Source organism: Mustelus asterias, chromosome 5 (genome assembly GCF_964213995.1).
Source record: "Mustelus asterias chromosome 5, sMusAst1.hap1.1, whole genome shotgun sequence".
Classification (NCBI taxonomy): domain Eukaryota; kingdom Metazoa; phylum Chordata; class Chondrichthyes; order Carcharhiniformes; family Triakidae; genus Mustelus; species Mustelus asterias.
Genome location: NC_135805.1, coordinates 15,586,515 through 15,609,585, shown reverse-complemented (window position 1 = coordinate 15,609,585; position 23,071 = coordinate 15,586,515).

The following is a 23,071-nucleotide window of genomic DNA, read 5'->3' as shown; positions in this document are numbered from 1 at the left end:
CTCTCTCTCTCGGTAATTGTTTGTTTTTTCGCTCTCTCTGTAATTGTTTGTTATTGCTCTCTCTCTCTCTGTAATTGTTTGTTATTGCTCTCTCTCTCTCTCTCGGTAATTGTTTGTTATTGCTCTCTCTCTCTGTAATTGTTTGTTATTGCTCTCTCTCTCTGTAATTGTTTATTATTGCTCTCTCTCTCTCTCTCTGTAACTGTTTGTTATTGCTCTCTCTCTCTCTCTGTAATTGTTTGTTATTGCTCTCTCTCTCTCTCTGTAACTGTTTGTTATTGCTCTCTCTCTCTCTCTGTAATTGTTTGTTATGGCTCTCTCTCTCTCTCTAATTGTTTGTTATTGCTCTCTCTCTCTCTCTGTAATTGTTTGTTATTGCTCTCTCTCTCTCTCTGTAACTGTTTGTTATTGCTCTCTCTCTCTCTCTGTAATTGTTTGTTATTGCTCTCTCTCTCTCTCTAATTGTTTGTTATTGCTCTCTCTCTCTCTCTAATTGTTTGTTATTGCTCTCTCTCTGTAATTGTTTGTTCTAGCTCTCTCTCTGTAATTGTTGGTTATTGCTCTCTCTCTCTCTCTGTAATTGTTTGTTATTGCTCTCTCTCTCTCTCTCTCTCTCTGTAATTGTTTGTTATTGCTCTCTCTCTCTCTGTAATTGTTTGTTATTGCTCTCTCTCTCTCTCTCTCTGTAATTGTTTGTTTTTTCTCTCTCTCTGTAACTGTTTGTTATTGCTCTCTCTCTCTCTCTTGGTAATTGTTTGTTATTGCTCTCTCTCTCTGTAATTGTTTGTATTGCTCTCTCTATCTCTCTGTAATTGTTTGTTATTGCTCTCTCTCTCTCTCGGTAATTGTTTGTTATTGCTCTCTCTCTCTCTGTAATTGTTTGTTATTGCTCTCTCTCTCTCTCTCTGTAATTGTTTGTTATTGCTCTCTCTCTCTCTGTAATTGTTTGTTATTGCTCTCTCTCTCTCGGTAATTGTTTGTTATTGCTCTCTCTCTCTCTCTCTGTAATTGTTTGTTATTGTTCTCTCTCTCTCTGTAATTGTTTGTTATTGCTCTCTCTCTCTCTGTAATTGTTTGTTATTGCTCTCTCTCTCTCTCTCGGTAATTGTTTGTTATTGCTCTCTCTCTCTCTCTCGGTAATTGTTTGTTATTGCTCTCTCTCTCTCTCTGTAATTGTTTGTTATTGCTCTCTCTCTCTCTCTCGGTAATTGTTTGTTATTGCTCTCTCTCTCTCTCTCTGTAATTGTTTGTTATTGTTCTCTCTCTCTCTGTAATTGTTTGTTATTGCTCTCTCTCTCTCTGTAATTGTTTGTTATTGCTCTCTCTCTCTCTCTCTCTCGGTAATTGTTTGTTATTGCTCTCTCTCTCTCTCGGTAATTGTTTGTTATTGCTCTCTCTCTCTCTCGGTAATTGTTTGTTATTGCTCTCTCTCTCTCTCTGTAATTGTTTGTTATTGCTCTCTCTCTCTCTCTCGGTAATTGTTTGTTATTGCTCTCTCTCTCTCTCTCTGTAATTGTTTGTTATTGCTCTCTCTCTCTGTAATTGTTTGTTATTGCTCTCTATCTCTCTCTGTAATTGTTTGTTATTGCTCTCTCTCTCTGTAATTGTTTGTTATTGCTCTCTCTCTCTCTGTAATTGTTTGTTATTGCTCTCTCTCTCTCTCTGTAATTGTTTGTTATTGCTCTCTCTCTCTCTCTGTAATTGTTTGTTATTGCTCTCTCTCTCTCTCTAATTGTTTGTTATTGCTCTCTCTCTCTCTCTAATTGTTTGTTATTGCTCTCCCTCTGTAATTGTTTGTTGTTGCTCTCTCTCTGTAATTGTTGGTTATTGCTCTCTCTCTCTCTCTGTAATTGTTTGTTATTGCTCTCTCTCTCTCTCTCTCTCTCTGTAATTGTTTGTTATTGCTCTCTCTCTCTCTCTCTGTAATTGTTTGTTATTGCTCTCTCTCTCTCTCTCTCTGTAATTGTTTGTTGTTGCTCTCTCTCTCTCTCTCTCTGTAATTGTTTGTTGTTGCTCTCTCTCTCTCTCTCTGTAATTGTTTGTTATTGCTCTCTCTCTCTCTCTCTCTGTAATTGTTTGTTATTGCTCTCTCTCTCTCTCTCTGTAATTGTTTGTTATTGCTCTCTCTCTCTCTGTAATTGGTTGTTATTGCTCTCTCTCTCTCTCTCTGTAATTGTTTCTTATTGTTCTCTCTCTCTCTCTCTCTGTAATTGTTTGTTATTGCTCTCTCTCTCTCTTTCTCTCTGTAAATATTTGTTATTGCTCTCTCTCTCTATCTCTGTAATTGTTTGTTATTGCTCTCTCTCTCCCTCTGTAATTGTTTGTTATTGCTCTCTCTCTCTCTCTGTAATTGTTTCTTATTGCTCTCTCTCTCTCTCTGTAATTGTTTGTTATTGCGCTCTCTCTCTCTGTAATTGTTTGTTATTGCTCTCTCTCTGTCTCTGTAATTGTTTGTTATTGCTCTCTCTCTCTCTCTCTCTCTGTAATTGTTTGTTATTGCTCTCTCTCTCTCTCACTGTAATTGTTTGTTATTGTTCTCTCTCTCTCTGTAATTGTTTGTTATTGCTCTCTCTCTGTCTCTGTAATTGTTTGTTATTGCTCTCTCTCTCTCTCTCTCTGTAATTGTTTGTTATTGCTCTCTCTCTCTCTCTCTGTAATTGTTTGTTATTGCTCTCTCTCTCTCTCTGTAATTGTTTGTTATTGCTCTCTCTTTCTCTCTCTGTAACTGTTTGTTATTGCTCTCTCTCTCTCTGTAATTGTTTGTTATTGCTCTCTCTCTCTCTCTCTCTCTCTCTGTAATTGTTTGTTATTGCTCTCTCTCTCTCTGTAATTGTTTGTTATTGCTCTCTCTCTCTCTCTGTAATTGTTTGTTATTGCTCTCTCTCTCTGTAATTGTTTGTATTGCTCTCTCTATCTCTCTGTAATTGTTTGTTATTGCTCTCTCTCTCTCTCGGTAATTGTTTGTTATTGCTCTCTCTCTCTCTCTCTCTCTCTGAAATTGTTTGTATTTTCTCTCTCTCTGTAATTGTTTGTATTGTTCTCTCTATCTCTCTGTAATTGTTTGTTATTGCTCTCTCTCTCTCTCGGTAATTGTTTGTTATTGCTCTCTCTCTCTCTCTCTCTCTCTGTAATTGTTTGTTTTATCTCTCTCTCTGTAATTGTTTGTTATTGCTCTCTCTCTCTCTCTCTGTAATTGTTTGTTGTTGCTCTCTCTCTCTCTGTAATTGTTTGTTATTGCTCTCTCTCTCTCTCTCTCTGTAATTGTTTGTTATCGCTCTCTCTCTCTCTCTCTCTCTGTAATTGTTTGTTATTGTTCTCTCTCTCTCTCTGTAATTGTTTGTTATTGTTCTCTCTCTCTCTCTCTCTGAAATTGTTTGTTATTGCTCTCTCTCTCTCTCTCTCTCTGTAACTGTTTGTTATTGTTCTCTCTCTCTCTCTGTAATTGTTTGTTATTGCTCTCTCTCTCTCTGTTATTGTTTGTTATTGTTCTCTCTCTCTCCCTCTCTGTAATTGTTTGTTATTGTTCTCTCTCTCTCTCTGTAATTGTTTGTTATTGTCCTCTCTCTCTCTCTCTCTCTCTGTAATTGTATGTTATTGTTCTCTCTCTCTCTCTCTGTAATTGTTTGTTATTGTTCTCTCTCTCTCTGTAATTGTTTGTTATTGTTCTCTCTCTCTCTCTCTCTGTAATTGTTTGTTATTGTTCTCTCTCTCTCTGTAATTGTTTGTTATTGTTCTCTCTCTCTATAATTGTTTGTTATTGTTCTCTGTCTCTCTCTCTCTCTGTAATTGTTTGTTATTGTTCTCTCTCTCTCCCTCTCTGTAATTGTTTGTTATTGTTCTCTCTCTCTCTCTCTGTAATTGTTTGTTATTGTTCTCTCTCTCTCTCTCTCTGTAATTGTTTGTTATTGTTCTCTCTCTCTCTCTCTGTAATTGTTTGTTATTGTTCTCTCTCTCTCTGTAATTGTTTGTTATTGTTCTCTCTCTCTCTCTCTCTGTAATTGTTTGTTATTGTTCTCTCTCTCTCTCTCTCTCTCTCTGTAATTGTTTGTTATTTTTCTCTCTCTCTCTCTCTCTGTAATTGTTTGTTATTGTTCTCTCTCTCTCTCTGTAATTGATTGTTATTGTTCTCTCTCTCTCTCTCTCTGTAATTGTTTGTTATTGTTCTCTCTCTCTCTCTCTGTAATTGTTTGTTATTGTTCTCTCTCTCTCTGTAATTGTTTGTTATTGTTCTCTCTCTCTCTCTCTGTAATTGTTTGTTATTGTTCTCTCTCTCTCTCTCTGTGTAATTGTTTGTTATTGTTCTCTCTCTCTCTGTAATTGTTTGTTATTGTTCTCTCTCTCTCCCTCTCTGTAATTGTTTGTTATTGTTCTCTCTCTCTCTGTAATTGTTTGTTATTGTTCTCTCTCTCTCACTCTCTGTAATTGTTTGTTATTGCTCTCTCTCTCTCTCTCTGTAATTGTTTGTTATTGTTCTCTCTCTCTCTCTGTAATTGTTTGTTATTGTGCTCTCTCTCTCTCTCTGTAATTGTTTGTTATTGCTCTCTCTCTCTCTGTAATTGTTTGTTATTGTTCTCTCTCTCTCTCTCTCTCTGTAATTGTTTCTTATTGTTCTCTCTCTCTCTCTCTGTAATTGTTTGTTATTGCTCTCTCTCTCTCTCTGTAATTGTTTGTTATTGCTCTCTCTCTCTCTCTCTGTAACTGTTTGTTATTGTTCTCTCTCTCTCTCTCTCTGTAATTGTTTGTTATTGTTCTCTCTCTCTCTCTCTGTAATTGTTTGTTATTGCTCTCTCTCTCTCTGTAATTGTTTGTTATTGCTCTCTCTCTCTCTCTGTAATTGTTTGTTATTGTTCTCTCTCTCTCTCTCTCTCTGTAATTGTTTGTTATTGTTCTCTCTCTCTCTCTCTGTAATTGTTTGTTATTGCTCTCTCTCTCTCTGTAATTGTTTGTTATTGCTCTCTCTCTCTCTCTCTCTGTAATTGTTTGTTATTGTTCTCTCTCTCTCTCTCTCTGTAATTGTTTGTTATTGCTCTCTCTCTCTCTGTAATTGTTTGTTATTGCTCTCTCTCTCTCTCTCTGTAATTGTTTGTTATTGTTCTCTCTCTCTAAATCTGTAATTCTTTGTTATTGCTCTCTCTCTCTCTGTAATTGTTTGTTATTGCTCTCTCTCTCTTAATCTGTAATTCTTTGTTATTGCTCTCTCTCTCTCTGTAATTGTTTGTTATTGTTCTCTCTCTCTCTGTAATTGTTTGTTATTGTTCTCTCTCTCTCTGTAATTGTTTGTTATTGCTCTCTCTCTCTCTGTAATTGTTTGTTATTGTTCTCTCCCTCTCTCTCTGTAATTGTTTGTTATTGCTCTCTCTCTCTCTCTGTAATTGTTTGTTATTGTTCTCTCTCTCTCTCTCTGTAATTGTTTGTTATTGTTCTCTCTCTCTCTCTCTGTAATTGTTTGTTATTGTTCTCTCTCTCTCTCTCTCTGTAATTGTTTGTTATTGTTCTCTCTCTCTCTCTCTGTAATTGTTTGTTATTGCTCTCTCTCTCTCTCTCTCTGTAATTGTTTGTTATTGTTCTCTCTCTCTCTCTCTCTGTAATTATTTGTTATTGTTCTCTCTCTCTCTCTCTGTAATTGTTTGTTATTGCTCTCTCTCTCTCTCTCTGTAATTGTTTGTTATTGCTCTCTCTCTCTCTGTAATTGTTTGTTATTGTTCTCTCTCTCTCTCTCTGTAATTGATTGTTATTGTTCTCTCTCTCTCTCTCTGTAATTGTTTGTTATTGCTCTCTCTCTCTCTGTAATTGTTTGTTATTGTTCTCTCTCTCTCTCTCTCTGTAATTGTTTGTTATTGTTCTCTCTCTCTCTCTCTCTGTAATTGTTTGTTATTGTTCTCTCTCTCTCTCTCTGTAATTGTTTGTTATTGCTCTCTCTCTCTCTCTCTCTGTAATTGTTTGTTATTGTTCTCTCTCTCTCTCTCTCTGTAATTGTTTGTTATTGTTCTCTCTCTCTCTCTCTCTCTGTAATTGTTTGTTATTGTTCTCTCTCTCTCTCTCTGTAATTGTTTGTTATTGTTCTCTCTCTCTCTCTCTCTCTCTGTAATTGTTTGTTATTGTTCTCTCTCTCTCTCTGTAATTGTTTGTTATTGTTCTCTCTCTCTCAGTAATTGTTTGTTATTGTTCTCTCTCTCTCTGTAATTGTTTGTTATTGCTCTCTCTCTCTCTCTCTCTCTGTAATTGTTTGTTATTGCTCTCTCTCTCTCTCTCTCTCTCTGTAATTGTTTGTTATTGTTCTCTCTCTCTCTCTGTAATTGTTTGTTATTGTTCTCTCTCTCTCTCTCTGTAATTGTTTGTTATTGTTCTCTCTCTCTCTCTCTGTAATTGTTTGTAATTGCTCTCTCTCTCTCTCTCTGTAACTGTTTGTTATTGTTCTCTCTCTCTCTCTCTCTGTAATTGTTTGTTATTGTTCTCTGTCTCTCTCTCTCTCTCTGTAATTGTTTGTTATTGTTCTCTCTCTCTCTGTAATTGTTTGTTATTGTTCTCTGTCTCTCTCTCTCTCTCTGTAATTGTTTGTTATTGTTCTCTCTCTCTCTCTCTGTAATGGTTTGTTATTGTTCTCTCTCTCTCTCTCTCTCTGTAATTGTTTGTTATTGTTCCCTCTCTCTCTCTCTCTGTAATTGTTTGTTATTGTTCTCTCTCTCTCTCTCTGTAATTGTTTGTTATTGTTCTCTCTCTCTCTCTGTAATTGTTTGTTATTGTTCTCTCTCTCTCTCTCTCTGTAATTGTTTGTTATTGTTCTCTCTCTCTCTCTCTCTCTGTAATTGTTTGTTATTGTTCTCTCTCTCTCTCTCTCTGTAATTGTTTGTTATTGTTCTCTCTCTCTCTCTGTAATTGTTTGTTATTGTTCTCTCTCTCTCTCTCTCTGTAATTGTTTGTTATTGTTCTCTCTCTCTCTCTGTAATTGTTTGTTATTGTTCTCTCTCTCTCTCTCTGTAATTGTTTGTTATTGTTCTCTCTCTCTCTGTAATTGTTTGTTATTGTTCTCTCTCTCTCTCTGTAATTGTTTGTTATTGTTCTCTCTCTCTCTCCGTAATTGTTTGTTATTGTTCTCTCTCTCTCTCTCTGTAATTGATTGTTATTGTTCTCTCTCTCTCTCTGTAATTGTTTGTTATTGCTCTCTCTCTCTCTCTCTGTAATTGTTTGTTATTGTTCTCTCTCTCTCTCTGTAATTGTTTGTTATTGTTCTCTCTCTCTCTCTCTGTAATTGTTTGTTATTGCTCTCTCTCTCTCTCTCTGTAATTGTTTGTTATTGTTCTCTCTCTCTCTCTCTGTAAATGTTTGTTATTGTTCTCTCTCTCTCTGTAATTGTTTGTTATTGCACTCTCTCTCTCTGTAATTGTTTGTTATTGCTCTCTCTCTCTCTCTCTCTGTCATTGTTTGTTATTGCTCTCTCTCTCTCTCTCTGTAATTGTTTGTTATTGTTCTCTCTCTCTCTCTCTGTAATTGTTTGTTATTGTTCTCTCTCTCTCTATCTCTGTAATTCTTTGTTATTGCTCTCTCTCTCTCTGTAATTGTTTGTTATTGCTCTCTCTCTCTCTCTCTGTAATTGTTTGTTATTGTTCTCTCTCTCTCTCTCTCTGTAATTGTTTGTTATTGCTCTCTCTCTCTCTCTCTGTAATTGTTTGTTATTGTTCTCTCTCTCTCTCTCTGTAATTGTTTGTTATTGTTCTCTCTCTCTCTCTCTGTAATTGTTTGTTATTGCTCTCTCTCTCTCTCTCTCTGTAATTGTTTGTTATTGTTCTCTCTCTCTCTCTCTGTCTCTCTCTCTGTAATTGTTTGTTACTGTTCTCTCTCTCTCTCTCTGTAATTGTTTGTTATTGTTCTCTCTCTCTCTCTCTGTAATTGTTTGTTATTGTTCTCTCTCTCTCTCTCTCTCTGTAATTGTTTGTTATTGTTCACTCTCTCTCTCTCTGTAATTGTTTGTTATTGCTCTCTCTCTCTCACTCTGTAATTGTTTGTTATTGTTCTCTCTCTCTCACTCTGTAATTGTTTGTTATTGTTCTCTCTCTCTCTCACTCTGTAATTGTTTGTTATTGTTCTCTCTCTCTCTCTCTCTGTAATTGTTTGTTATTGTTCTCTCTCCCTCTCTGTAATTGTTTGTTATTGTTCTCTCTCTCTCTGTAATTGTTTGTTATTGTTCTCTCTCTCTCTCTCTCTGTAATTGTTTGTTATTGTTCTCTCTCTCTCTGTAATTGTTTGTTATTGTTCTCTCTCTCTCTGTAATTGTTTGTTATTGTTCTCTCTCTCTCTCTCTGCAATTGGTTGTTATTGTTCTCTCTCTCTCTCTCTCTGTAATTGTTTGTTATTGTTCTCTCTCTCTGTAATTGTTTGTTATTGTTCTCTCTCTCTCTTTGTAATTGTTTGTTATTGCTCTCTCTCTCTGTAATTGTTTGTTATTGCTCTCTCTCTCTCTCTCTGTAATTGTTTGTTATTGCTCTCTCTCTCTCTCTCTGTAATTGTTTGTTCTTGTTCTCTCTCTCTCTCTCTCTCTGTAATTGTTTGTTATTGTTCTCTCTCTCTCTCTCTCTGTAATTGTTTGTTATTGCTCTCTCTCTCTCTGTAATTGTTTGTTATTGTTCTCTCTCTCTCTCTGTAATTGTTTGTTATTGTTCTCTCTCTCTCTCTCTGTAATTGTTTGTTATTGCTCTCTCTCTCTCTCTCTCTGTAATTGTTTGTTATTGTTCTCTCTCTCTCTCTGTAATTGTTTGTTATTGTTCTCTCTCTCTCTCTCTCTCTGTTATTGTTTGTTATTGTTCTCTCTCTATCCCTCTCTGTAATTGTTTGTTATTGTTCTCTCTCTCTCTCTCTCTGTAATTGTTTGTTATTGCCTCTCTCTCTCTCTCTGTAATTGTATGTTGTTGTTCTCTCTCTCTCTCTCTGTAATTGTTTGTTATTGTTCTCTCTCTCTCTGTAATTGTTTGTTATTGTTCTCTCTCTCTCTCTCGGTAATTGTTTGTTATTGTTCTCTCTCTCTCTCTCTCTATAATTGTTTGTTATTGTTCTCTGTCTCTCTCTCTCTCTCTGTAATTGTTTGTTATTGTTCTCTCTCTCTCCCTCTCTGTAATTGTTTGTTATTGTTCTCTCTCTCTCTCTCTCTGTAATTGTTTGTTATTGTTCTCTCTCTCTCTCTGTAATTGTTTGTTATTGTTCTCTCTCTCTCTCTCTCTGAAATTGTTTGTTATTGCTCTCTCTCTCTCTCTCTGTAACTGTTTGTTATTGTTCTCTCTCACTCTCTGTAATTGTTTGTTATTGTTCTCTGTCTCTCTCTCTCTCTCTGTTATTGTTTGTTATTGTTCTCTCTCTCTCCCTCTCTGTAATTGTTTGTTATTGTTCTCTCTCTCTCTCTCTCTGTAATTGTTTGTTATTGTCCTCTCTCTCTCTCTCTCTCTGTAATTGTATGTTGTTGTTCTCTCTCTCTCTCTCTGTAATTGTTTGTTATTGTTCTCTCTCTCTCTGTAATTGTTTGTTATTGTTCTCTCTCTCTCTCTCTGTAATTGTTTGTTATTGTTCTCTCTCTCTCTCTCTGTAATTGTTTGTTATTGTTCTCTCTCTCTCTCTCTCTCTGTAATTGTTTGTTATTGTTCTCTCTCTCTCTCTGTAATTGTTTGTTATTGTTCTCTCTCTCTCTGTAATTGTTTGTTATTGTTCTCTCTCTCTCTCTCTCTGTAATTGTTTGTTATTGCTCTCTCTCTCTCTCTCTCTCTGTAATTGTTTGTTATTGTTCTCTCTCTCTCTCTGTAATTGTTTGTTATTGTTCTCTCTCTCTCTCTGTAATTGTTTGTTATTGTTCTCTCTCTCTCTCTCTGTAATTGTTTGTAATTGCTCTCTCTCTCTCTCTCTGTAACTGTTTGTTATTGTTCTCTCTCTCTCTCTCTCTGTAATTGTTTGTTATTGTTCTCTGTCTCTCTCTCTCTCTCTGTAATTGTTTGTTATTGTTCTCTCTCTCTCTGTAATTGTTTGTTATTGTTCTCTGTCTCTCTCTCTCTCTCTGTAATTGTTTGTTATTGTTCTCTCTCTCTCTCTCTCTGTAATGGTTTGTTATTGTTCTCTCTCTCTCTCTCTCTGTAATTGTTTGTTATTGTTCCCTCTCTCTCTCTCTCTGTAATTGTTTGTTATTGTTCTCTCTCTCTCTCTCTGTAATTGTTTGTTATTGTTCTCTCTCTCTCTGTAATTGTTTGTTATTGTTCTCTCTCTCTCTCTCTCTGTAATTGTTTGTTATTGTTCTCTCTCTCTCTCTCTCTCTGTAATTGTTTGTTATTGTTCTCTCTCTCTCTCTCTCTGTAATTCTTTGTTATTGTTCTCTCTCTCTCTCTGTAATTGTTTGTTATTGTTCTCTCTCTCTCTCTCTCTGTAATTGTTTGTTATTGTTCTCTCTCTCTCTCTGTAATTGTTTGTTATTTTTCTCTCTCTCTCTCTCTCTGTAATTGTTTGTTATTGTTCTCTCTCTCTCTGTAATTGTTTGTTATTGTTCTCTCTCTCTCTCTGTAATTGTTTGTTATTGTTCTCTCTCTCTCTCCGTAATTGTTTGTTATTGTTCTCTCTCTCTCTCTCTGTAATTGATTGTTATTGTTCTCTCTCTCTCTCTGTAATTGTTTGTTATTGCTCTCTCTCTCTCTCTCTGTAATTGTTTGTTATTGTTCTCTCTCTCTCTGTGTAATTGTTTGTTATTGTTCTCTCTCTCTCTCTCTGTAATTGTTTGTTATTGCTCTCTCTCTCTCTCTCTGTAATTGTTTGTTATTGTTCTCTCTCTCTCTCTCTGTAAATGTTTGTTATTGTTCTCTCTCTCTCTGTAATTGTTTGTTATTGCACTCTCTCTCTCTGTAATTGTTTGTTATTGCTCTCTCTCTCTCTCTCTCTCTGTCATTGTTTGTTATTGCTCTCTCTCTCTCTCTCTGTAATTGTTTGTTATTGTTCTCTCTCTCTCTGTAATTGTTTGTTATTGTTCTCTCTCTCTCTCTCTGTAATTGTTTGTTATTGTTCTCTCTCTCTCTCTCTGTAATTGTTTGTTATTGCTCTCTCTCTCTCTCTCTCTGTAATTGTTTGTTATTGTTCTCTCTCTCTCTCTCTCTCTCTGTCTCTCTGTAATTGTTTGTTATTGTTCTCTCTCTCTCTCTGTAATTGTTTGTTACTGTTCTCTCTCTCTCTCTCTGTAATTGTTTGTTATTGTTCTCTCTCTCTCTCTCTGTAATTGTTTGTTATTGTTCTCTCTCTCTCTCTCTCTGTAATTGTTTGTTATTGTTCACTCTCTCTCTCTCTGTAATTGTTTGTTATTGCTCTCTCTCTCTCACTCTGTAATTGTTTGTTATTGTTCTCTCTCTCTCACTCTGTAATTGTTTGTTATTGTTCTCTCTCTCTCTCTCTGTAATTGTTTGTTATTGTTCTCTCTCTCTCTCTGTAATTGTTTTTTTATTGCTCTCTCTCTCTCTGTGTAATTGTTTGTTATTGTTCTCTCTCTCTCACTCTGTAATTGTTTGTTATTGTTCTCTCTCTCTCTCTCTCTGTAATTGTTTGTTATTGTTCTCTCTCTCTCTCTCTCTGTAATTGTTTGTTATTGTTCTCTCTCTCTCTCTGTAATTGTTTTTTTATTGCTCTCTCTCTCTCTGTGTAATTGTTTGTTATTGTTCTCTCTCTCTCTCTGTAATTGTTTGTTATTGCTCTCTCTCTCTCTCTGTAATTGTTTGTTATTGTTCTCTCTCTCTCTCTGTAATTGTTTTTTTATTGCTCTCTCTCTCTCACTCTGTAATTGTTTGTTATTGCTCTCTCTCTCTGTAATTGTTTGTTATTGTTCTCTCTCTCTCTCTCTCTGTAATTGTTTGTTATTGCTCTCTCTCACTCTGTAATTGTTTGTTATTGTTCTCACTCTCTCTCTCTCTGTAATTGTTTGTTATTGTTCTCTCTCTCTCTCTGTAATTGTTTGTTATTGCTCTCTCTCTCTCTCTGTCTGTAATTGTTTGTTTTTGCTCTCTCTCTCTCTCTCTCTGTAATTGTTTGTTATTGTTCTCTCTCTCTCTGTAATTGTTTGTTATTGCTCTCTCTCTCTCTCTCTCTCTCTCTGTAATTGTTTGTTATTGTTCTCTCTCTCTCTCTCTGTAATTGTTTGTTATTGTTCTCTCTCTCTCTCTCTCTCTCTGTAATTGTTTGTTATTGTTCTCTCTCTCTGTAATTGTTTGTTATTGTTCTCTCTCTCTCTCTCTCTCTGTAATTGTTTGTTATTGTTCTCTCTCTCTCTCTCTCTCTGTAATTGTTTGTTATTGTTCTCTGTCTCTCTCTCTCTCTCTGTAATTGTTTGTTATTGTTCTCTCTCTCTCCCTCTCTGTAATTGTTTGTTATTGTTCTCTCTCTCTCTGTAATTGTTTGTTATTGTTCTCTCTCTCTCTCTCTCTGTAATTGTTTGTTATTGTTCTCTCTCTCTCTGTAATTGTTTGTTATTGTTCTCTCTCTCTCTGTAATTGTTTGTTATTGTTCTCTCTCTCTCTCTCTGTAATTGGTTGTTATTGTTCTCTCTCTCTCTCTCTCTGTAATTGTTTGTTATTGTTCTCTCTCTCTGTAATTGTTTGTTATTGTTCTCTCTCTCTTTGTAATTGTTTGTTATTGCTCTCTCTCTCTGTAATTGTTTGTTATTGCTCTCTCTCTCTCTCTCTGTAATTGTTTGTTATTGCTCTCTCTCTCTCTCTCTGTAATTGTTTGTTCTTGTTCTCTCTCTCTCTCTCTCTCTCTGTAATTGTTTGTTATTGTTCTCTCTCTCTCTCTCTCTGTAATTGTTTGTTATTGCTCTCTCTCTCTCTGTAATTGTTTGTTATTGTTCTCTCTCTCTCTCTGTAATTGTTTGTTATTGTTCTCTCTCTCTCTCTCTGTAATTGTTTGTTATTGCTCTCTCTCTCTCTCTCTCTGTAATTGTTTGTTATTGTTCTCTCTCTCTCTCTGTAATTGTTTGTTATTGTTCTCTCTCTCTCTCTCTCTCTGTTATTGTTTGTTATTGTTCTCTCTCTATCCCTCTCTGTAATTGTTTGTTATTGTTCTCTCTCTCTCTCTCTCTGTAATTGTTTGTTATTGCCTCTCTCTCTCTCTCTGTAATTGTATGTTGTTGTTCTCTCTCTCTCTCTCTGTAATTGTTTGTTATTGTTCTCTCTCTCTCTGTAATTGTTTGTTATTGTTCTCTCTCTCTCTCTCGGTAATTGTTTGTTATTGTTCTCTCTCTCTCTCTCTCTATAATTGTTTGTTATTGTTCTCTGTCTCTCTCTCTCTCTCTGTAATTGTTTGTTATTGTTCTCTCTCTCTCCCTCTCTGTAATTGTTTGTTATTGTTCTCTCTCTCTCTCTCTCTGTAATTGTTTGTTATTGTTCTCTCTCTCTCTCTGTAATTGTTTGTTATTGTTCTCTCTCTCTCTCTCTCTGAAATTGTTTGTTATTGCTCTCTCTCTCTCTCTCTGTAACTGTTTGTTATTGTTCTCTCTCACTCTCTGTAATTGTTTGTTATTGTTCTCTGTCTCTCTCTCTCTCTCTGTTATTGTTTGTTATTGTTCTCTCTCTCTCCCTCTCTGTAATTGTTTGTTATTGTTCTCTCTCTCTCTCTCTCTGTAATTGTTTGTTATTGTCCTCTCTCTCTCTCTCTCTCTGTAATTGTATGTTGTTGTTCTCTCTCTCTCTCTCTGTAATTGTTTGTTATTGTTCTCTCTCTCTCTGTAATTGTTTGTTATTGTTCTCTCTCTCTCTCTCTGTAATTGTTTGTTATTGTTCTCTCTCTCTCTCTCTGTAATTGTTTGTTATTGTTCTCTCTCTCTCTCTCTCTCTCTGTAATTGTTTGTTATTGTTCTCTCTCTCTCTCTGTAATTGTTTGTTATTGTTCTCTCTCTCTCTGTAATTGTTTGTTATTGTTCTCTCTCTCTCTCTCTCTGTAATTGTTTGTTATTGCTCTCTCTCTCTCTCTCTCTCTGTAATTGTTTGTTATTGTTCTCTCTCTCTCTCTGTAATTGTTTGTTATTGTTCTCTCTCTCTCTCTGTAATTGTTTGTTATTGTTCTCTCTCTCTCTCTCTGTAATTGTTTGTAATTGCTCTCTCTCTCTCTCTCTGTAACTGTTTGTTATTGTTCTCTCTCTCTCTCTCTCTGTAATTGTTTGTTATTGTTCTCTGTCTCTCTCTCTCTCTCTGTAATTGTTTGTTATTGTTCTCTCTCTCTCTGTAATTGTTTGTTATTGTTCTCTGTCTCTCTCTCTCTCTCTGTAATTGTTTGTTATTGTTCTCTCTCTCTCTCTCTCTCTGTAATGGTTTGTTATTGTTCTCTCTCTCTCTCTCTCTGTAATTGTTTGTTATTGTTCCCTCTCTCTCTCTCTCTGTAATTGTTTGTTATTGTTCTCTCTCTCTCTCTCTGTAATTGTTTGTTATTGTTCTCTCTCTCTCTGTAATTGTTTGTTATTGTTCTCTCTCTCTCTCTCTCTGTAATTGTTTGTTATTGTTCTCTCTCTCTCTCTCTGTAATTGTTTGTTATTGTTCTCTCTCTCTCTCTCTCTGTAATTCTTTGTTATTGTTCTCTCTCTCTCTCTGTAATTGTTTGTTATTGTTCTCTCTCTCTCTCTCTCTGTAATTGTTTGTTATTGTTCTCTCTCTCTCTCTGTAATTGTTTGTTATTTTTCTCTCTCTCTCTCTCTCTGTAATTGTTTGTTATTGTTCTCTCTCTCTCTGTAATTGTTTGTTATTGTTCTCTCTCTCTCTCTGTAATTGTTTGTTATTGTTCTCTCTCTCTCTCCGTAATTGTTTGTTATTGTTCTCTCTCTCTCTCTCTGTAATTGATTGTTATTGTTCTCTCTCTCTCTCTGTAATTGTTTGTTATTGCTCTCTCTCTCTCTCTCTGTAATTGTTTGTTATTGTTCTCTCTCTCTCTGTGTAATTGTTTGTTATTGTTCTCTCTCTCTCTCTCTGTAATTGTTTGTTATTGCTCTCTCTCTCTCTCTCTGTAATTGTTTGTTATTGTTCTCTCTCTCTCTCTCTGTAAATGTTTGTTATTGTTCTCTCTCTCTCTGTAATTGTTTGTTATTGCACTCTCTCTCTCTGTAATTGTTTGTTATTGCTCTCTCTCTCTCTCTCTCTCTGTCATTGTTTGTTATTGCTCTCTCTCTCTCTCTCTGTAATTGTTTGTTATTGTTCTCTCTCTCTCTGTAATTGTTTGTTATTGTTCTCTCTCTCTCTCTCTGTAATTGTTTGTTATTGTTCTCTCTCTCTCTCTCTGTAATTGTTTGTTATTGCTCTCTCTCTCTCTCTCTCTGTAATTGTTTGTTATTGTTCTCTCTCTCTCTCTCTCTCTCTGTCTCTCTGTAATTGTTTGTTATTGTTCTCTCTCTCTCTCTGTAATTGTTTGTTACTGTTCTCTCTCTCTCTCTCTGTAATTGTTTGTTATTGTTCTCTCTCTCTCTCTCTGTAATTGTTTGTTATTGTTCTCTCTCTCTCTCTCTCTGTAATTGTTTGTTATTGTTCACTCTCTCTCTCTCTGTAATTGTTTGTTATTGCTCTCTCTCTCTCACTCTGTAATTGTTTGTTATTGTTCTCTCTCTCTCACTCTGTAATTGTTTGTTATTGTTCTCTCTCTCTCTCTCTGTAATTGTTTGTTATTGTTCTCTCTCTCTCTCTGTAATTGTTTTTTTATTGCTCTCTCTCTCTCTGTGTAATTGTTTGTTATTGTTCTCTCTCTCTCACTCTGTAATTGTTTGTTATTGTTCTCTCTCTCTCTCTCTCTGTAATTGTTTGTTATTGTTCTCTCTCTCTCTCTGTAATTGTTTTTTTATTGCTCTCTCTCTCTCACTCTGTAATTGTTTGTTATTGCTCTCTCTCTCTCTCTGTAATTGTTTGTTATTGTTCTCTCTCTCTCTCTGTAATTGTTTGTTATTGCTCTCTCTCACTCTGTAATTGTTTGTTATTGTTCTCACTCTCTCTCTCTCTGTAATTGTTTGTTATTGTTCTCTCTCTCTCTGTGTAATTGTTTGTTATTGCTCTCTCTCTCTCTCTGTCTGTAATTGTTTGTTTTTGCTCTCTCTCTCTCTCTCTCTGTAATTGTTTGTTATTGTTCTCTCTCTCTCTGTAATTGTTTGTTATTGCTCTCTCTCTCTCTGTAATTGTTTGTTATTGTTCTCTCTCTCTCTCTCTCTGTAATTGTTTGTTATTGTTCTCTCTCTCTCTCTCTCTGTAATTGTTTGTTATTGTTCTCTCTCTCTCTCTCTGTAATTGTTTGTTATTGTTCTCTCTCTCTCTCTCTCTGTAATTGTTTGTTATTGTTCTCTCTCTCTCTCTCTCTCTGTAATTGTTTGTTATTGTTCTCTGTCTCTCTCTCTCTCTCTCTCTGTAATTGTTTGTTATTGTTCTCTCTCTCTCCCTCTCTGTAATTGTTTGTTATTGTTCTCTCTCTCTCTCTGTAATTGTTTGTTATTGTTCTCTCTCTCTCTCTGTAATTGTTTGTTATTGTTCTCTCTCTCTCTCTCTCTGTAATTGTTTGTTATTGTTCTCTCTCTCTCTGTAATTGTTTGTTATTGTTCTCTCTCTCTCTCTCTGTAATTGTTTGTTATTGTTCTCTCTCTCTCTCTGTAATTGTTTGTTATTGTTCTCTCTCTCTCTCTGTAATTGTTTGTTATTGTTCTCTCTCTCTCTCTGTAATTGTTTGTTATTGTTCTCTCTCTCTCTCTCTGTAATTGTTTGTTATTGCTCTCTCTCTCTGTAATTGTTTGTTATTGCTCTCTCTCTCTCTCTCTGTAATTGTTTGTTATTGCTCTCTCTCTCTCTCTCTGTAATTGTTTGTTCTTGTTCTCTCTCTCTCTCTCTCTCTGTAATTGTTTGTTATTGTTCTCTCTCTCTCTCTCTCTGTAATTGTTTGTTATTGCTCTCTCTCTCTCTGTAATTGTTTGTTATTGTTCTCTCTCTCTCTGTAATTGTTTGTTATTGTTCTCTCTCTCTCTCTCTGTAATTGTTTGTTATTGCTCTCTCTCTCTCTCTGTAATTGTTTGTTATTGTTCTCTCTCTCTCTCTCTCTGAAATTGTTTGTTATTGCTCTCTCTCTCTCTCTCTCTGTAACTGTTTGTTATTGTTCTCTCTCACCCTCTGTAATTGTTTGTTATTGTTCTCTGTCTCTCTCTCTCTCTCTGTTATTGTTTGTTATTGTTCTCTCTCTCTCCCTCTCTGTAATTGTTTGTTATTGTTCTCTCTCTCTCTCTCTCTGTAATTGTTTGTTATTGTCCTCTCTCTCTCTCTCTCTCTGTAATTGTATGTTGTTGTTCTCTCTCTCTCTCTCTGTAATTGTTTGTTATTGTTCTCTCTCTCTCTGTAATTGTTTGTTATTGTTCTCTCTCTCTCTCTCTGTAATTGTTTGTTATTGTTCTCTCTCTCTCTCTCTCTATAATTGTTTGTTATTGTTCTCTGTCTCTCTCTCTCTCTCTGTAATTGTTTGTTATTGTTCTCTCTCTCTCCCTCTCTGTAATTGTTTGTTATTGTTCTCTCTCTCTCTCTCTCTGTAATTGTTTGTTATTGTTCTCTCTCTCTCTCTCTGTAATTGTTTGTTATTGTTCTCTCTCTCTCCCTCTCTGTAATTGTTTGTTATTGTTCTCTCTCTCTCTCTCTCTCTCTGTAATTGTTTGTTATTGTTCTCTCTCTCTCTCTCTCTGTAATTGTTTGTTATTGTTCTCTCTCTCTCTCTCTCTCTGTATTTGTTTGTTATTGCTCTCACACTCTCTCTCTCTGTAATTGTTTGTTATTGTTCTCTCTCTCTCTCTCTGTAATTGTTTTTATTGTTCTCTCTCTCTCTCTCTGTAATTGTTTGTTATTGTTCTCTCTCTCTCTCTCTGTAATTGTTTGTTATTGTTCTCTCTCTCTCTGTAATTGTTTGTTATTGTTCTCTTTCTCTCTCCCTCTGTAATTGTTTGTTATTGTTCTCTCTCTCTCTCTCTGTAATTGTTTGTTATTTTTCTCTCTCTCTCTCTGTAATTGTTTGTTATTGTTCTCTCTCTCTCTCTGTAATTGTTTGTTATTGTTCTCTCTCTCTCTCTCTCTGTAATTGTTTGTTATTGTTCTCTCTCTCTCTCTCTCTCTCTCTCTGTAATTGTTTGTTATTGTTCTCTCTCTCTCTCTCTCTGTAATTGTTTGTTATTGTTCTCTCTCTCTCTCTCTGTAATTGTTTGTTATTGTTCTCTCTCTCTCTCTGTAATTGTTTGTTATTGTTCTCTCTCTCTCTCTCTCTGTAATTGTTTGTTATTGTTCTCTCTCTCTCTCTCTGTAATTGTTTGTTATTGTTCTCTCTCTCTCACTCTCTGTAATTGTTTGTTATTGCTCTCTCTCTCTCTCTCTGTAATTGTTTGTTATTGTTCTCTCTCTCTCTCTGTAATTGTTTGTTATTGTTCTCTCTCTCTCTCTCTGTAATTGTTTGTTATTGCTCTCTCTCTCTCTGTAATTGTTTGTTATTGTTCTCTCTCTCTCTCTCTCTGTAATTGTTTGTTATTGTTCTCTCTCTCTCTCTCTGTAATTGTTTGTTATTGCTCTCTCTCTCTCTCTGTAACTGTTTGTTATTGTTCTCTCTCCCTCTCTCTCTCTGTAATTGTTTGTTATTGTTCTCTCTCTCTCTCTCTGTAATTGTTTGTTATTGCTCTCTCTCTCTCTGTAATTGTTTGTTATTGTTCTCTCTCTCTCTCTCTCTCTGTAATTGTTTGTTATTGTTCTCTCTCTCTCTCTCTGTAATTGTTTGTTATTGCTCTCTCTCTCTCTCTCTCTGTAACTGTTTGTTATTGTTCTCTCTCTCTCTCTCTCTCTCTGTAATTGTTTGTTATTGTTCTCTCTCTCTCTCTCTGTAATTGTTTGTTATTGCTCTCTCTCTCTGTAATTGTTTGTTATTGTTCTCTCTCTCTCTCTCTGTAATTGTTTGTTATTGCTCTCTCTCTCTCTGTAATTGTTTGTTATTGCTCTCTCTCTCTCTCTGTAACTGTTTGTTATTGTTCTCTTTCTCTCTCTCTCTCTGTAATTGTTTGTTATTGTTCTCCCTCTCTCTCTCTCTGTAATTGTTTGTTATTGCTCTCTCTCTCTCTGTAATTGTTTGTTATTGCTCTCTCTCTCTCTCTCTGTAATTGTTTGTTATTGTTCTCTCTCTCTCTCTCTCTGTAATTGTTTGTTATTGCTCTCTCTCTCTCTGTAATTGTTTGTTATTGCTCTCTCTCTCTCTCTCTCTGTAATTGTTTGTTATTGTTCTCTCTCTCTCTCTCTCTCTGTAATTGTTTGTTATTCCTCTCTCTCTCTCTCTCTCTGTAATTGTTTGTTATTGTTCTCTCTCTCTCTCTCTCTCTGTAATTGTTTGTTATTGCTCTCTCTCTCTAAATCTGTAATTCTTTGTTATTGCTCTCTCTCTCTCTGTAATTGTTTGTTATTGCTCTCTCTCTCTCTCTGTAATTGTTTGTAATTGTTCTCTCTCTCTCTGTAATTGTTTGTTATTGTTCTCTCTCTCTCTGTAATTGTTTGTTATTGCTCTCTCTCTCTCTGTAATTGTTTGTTATTGTTCTCTCTCTCTCTCTCTGTAATTGTTTGTTATTGCTCTCTCTCTCTCTCTGTAATTGTTTGTTATTGTTCTCTCTCTCTCTCTCTGTAATTGTTTGTTATTGTTCTCTCTCTCTCTCTCTGTAATTGTTTGTTATTGCTCTCTCTCTCTCTCTGTAATTGTTTGTTATTGTTCTCTCTCTCTCTCTCTCTGTAATTGTTTGTTATTGTTCTCTCTCTCTCTGTAATTGTTTGTTATTGCTCTCTCTCTCTCTGTAATTGTTTGTTATTGCTCTCTCTCTCTCTCTCTCTGTAATTGTTTGTTATTGCTCTCTCTCTCTCTCTCTCTGTAATTGTTTGTTATTGTTCTCTCTCTCTCTGTAATTGTTTGTTATTGCTCTCTCTCTCTCTCTCTCTGTAATTGTTTGTTATTGTTCTCTCTCTCTCTCTCTCTGTAATTGTTTGTTATTGTTCTCTCTCTCTCTCTCTGTAATTGTTTGTTATTGTTCTCTCTCTCTCTCTCTGTAATTGTTTGTTATTGTTCTCTCTCTCGCTCTCTCTCTGTAATTGTTTGTTATTGTTCTCTCTCTCTCTCTCTCTCTGTAATTGTTTGTTATTGTTCTCTGTCTCTCTCTCTCTCTGTAATTGTTTGTTATTGTTCTCTCTCTCTCCCTCTCTGTAATTGTTTGTTATTGTTCTCTCTCTCTCTCTGTAATTGTTTGTTATTGTTCTCTCTCTCTCTCTCTCTGTAATTGTTTGTTATTGTTCTCTCTCTCTCTCTCTCTGTAATTGTTTGTTATTGTTCTCTCTCTCTGTAATTGTTTGTTATTGTTCTCTCTCTCTCTCTGTAATTGTTTGTTATTGCTCTCTCTCTCTCTCTGTAATTGTTTGTTATTGCTCTCTCTCTCTCCCTCTGTAATTGTTTGTTATTGCTCTCTCTCTCTCTCTCTCTGTAATTGTTTGTTCTTGTTCTCTCTCTCTCTCTCTCTCTGTAATTGTTTGTTATTGTTCTCTCTCTCTCTCTCTCTGTAATTGTTTGTTATTGCTCTCTCTCTCTCTCTCTGTAATTGTTTGTTATTGTTCTCTCTCTCTCTCTGTAAATGTTTGTTATTGTTCTCTCTCTCTCTCTCTGTAATTGTTTGTTATTGCTCTCTCTCTCTCTCTCTCTGTAATTGTTTGTTATTGTTCTCTCTCTCTCTCTGTAATTGTTTGTTATTGTTCTCTCCCTCTCTCTCTCTGAAATTGTTTGTTATTGCTCTCTCTCTCTCTCTCTGTAACTGTTTGTTATTGTTCTCTCTCTCTCTCAGTAATTGTTTGTTATTGTTCTCTGTCTCTCTCTCTCTCTCTGTTATTGTTTGTTATTGTTCTCTCTCTCTCCCTCTCTGTAATTGTTTGTTATTGTTCTCTCTCTCTCTCTCTCTGTAATTGTTTGTTATTGTCCTCTCTCTCTCTCTCTCTCTCTGTAATTGTATGTTTTTGTTCTCTCTCTCTCTCTCTGTAATTGTTTGTTATTGTTCTCTCTCTCTCTGTAATTGTTTGTTATTGTTCTCTCTCTCCCTCTCTCTGTAATTGTTTGTTATTGTTCTCTCTCTCTCTCTCTGTAATTGTTTGTTATTGTTCTCTCTCTCTCTCTCTCTATAATTGTTTGTTATTGTTCTCTGTCTCTCTCTCTCTCTCTGTAATTGTTTGTTATTGTTCTCTCTCTCTCCCTCTCTGTAATTGTTTGTTATTGTTCTCTCTCTCTCTCTCTGTAATTGTTTGTTATTGTTCTCTCTCTCTCTCTCTGTAATTGTTTGTTATTGTTCTCTCTCTCTCCCTCTCTGTAATTGTTTGTTATTGTTCTCTCTCTCTCTCTGTAATTGTTTGTTATTGTTCTCTCTCTCTCTCTCTCTGTAATTGTTTGTTATTGTTCTCTCTCTCTCTCTCTCTCTGTATTTGTTTGTTATTGCTCTCTCACTCTCTCTCTCTCTGTAATTGTTTGTTATTGTTCTCTCTCTCTCTCTCTGTAATTGTTTGTTATTGTTCTCTCTCTCTCTCTCTGTAATTGTTTGTTATTGTTCTCTCTCTCTCTCTCTGTAATTGTTTGTTATTGTTCTCTCTCTCTCTTCTGTAATTGTTTGTTATTGTTCTCTCTCTCTCTCTCTGTAATTGTTTGTTATTGTTCTCTCTCTCTCTCTCTCTCTGTAATTGTTTGTTATTGTTCTCCTCTCTCTCTCTCTCTGTAATTGTTTGTTATTGTTCTCTCTCTCTCTCTCTGTAATTGTTTGTTATTGTTCTCTCTCTCTCTCTCTCTGTAATTGTTTGTTATTGTTCTCTCTCTCTCTCTCTGTAATTGTTTGTTATTGTTCTCTCTCTCTCTCTCTGTAATTGTTTGTTATTGTTCTCTCTCTCTCTCTCTGTAATTGTTTGTTATTGTTCTCTCTCTCTCTCTCTCTGTAATTGTTTGTTATTGCTCTCTCTCTCTCTCTCTGTAATTGTTTGTTATTGCTCTCTCTCTCTCTCTCTGTAATTGTTTGTTATTGTTCTCTCTCTCTCTCTCTCTGTAATTGTTTGTTATTGTTCTCTCTCTCTCTCTCTGTAATTGTTTGTTATTGCTCTCTCTCTCTCTCTGTAATTGTTTGTTATTGTTCTCTCTCTCTCTCTCTCTCTGTAATTGTTTGTTATTGTTCTCTCTCTCTCTCTCTGTAATTGTTTGTTATTGCTCTCTCTCTCTCTCTCTCTGTAACTGTTTGTTATTGTTCTCTCTCTCTCTCTCTCTGTAATTGTTTGTTATTGTTCTCTCTCTCTCTCTCTGTAATTGTTTGTTATTGCTCTCTCTCTCTCTGTAATTGTTTGTTATTGTTCTCTCTCTCTCTCTCTGTAATTGTTTGTTATTGTTCTCTCTCTCTCTCTCTGTAATTGTTTGTTATTGCTCTCTCTCTCTCTCTCTGTAATTGTTTGTTATTGTTCTCTCTCTCTCTCTCTCTGTAATTGTTTGTTATTGTTCTCTCTCTCTCTCTCTGTAATTGTTTGTTATTGCTCTCTCTCTCTCTCTCTGTAATTGTTTGTTATTGTTCTCTCTCTCTCTCTCTCTGTAATTGTTTGTTATTGTTCTCTCTCTCTCTCTCTGTAATTGTTTGTTATTGCTCTCTCTCTCTCTGTAATTGTTTGTTATTGTTCTCTCTCTCTCTCTCTGTAATTGTTTGTTATTGTTCTCTCTCTCTCTCTCTGTAATTGTTTGTTATTGTTCTCTCTCTCTCTCTCTGTAATTGTTTGTTATTGTTCTCTCTCTCTCTCTCTGTAATTGTTTGTTATTGTTCTCTCTCTCTCTCTCTGTCTTTAATTGTTTGTTATTGCTCTCTCTCTCTCTGTAATTGTTTGTTATTGTTCTCTCTCTCTCTCTCTGTAATTGTTTGTTATTGTTCTCTCTCTCTCTCTCTGTAATTGTTTGTTATTGCTCTCTCTCTCTCTCTCTCTGTAATCTCTCTCTCTCTCTCTCTGTAATTGTTTGTTATTGTCTCTCTCTCTCTCTGTAATTGTTTGTTATTGTTCTCTCT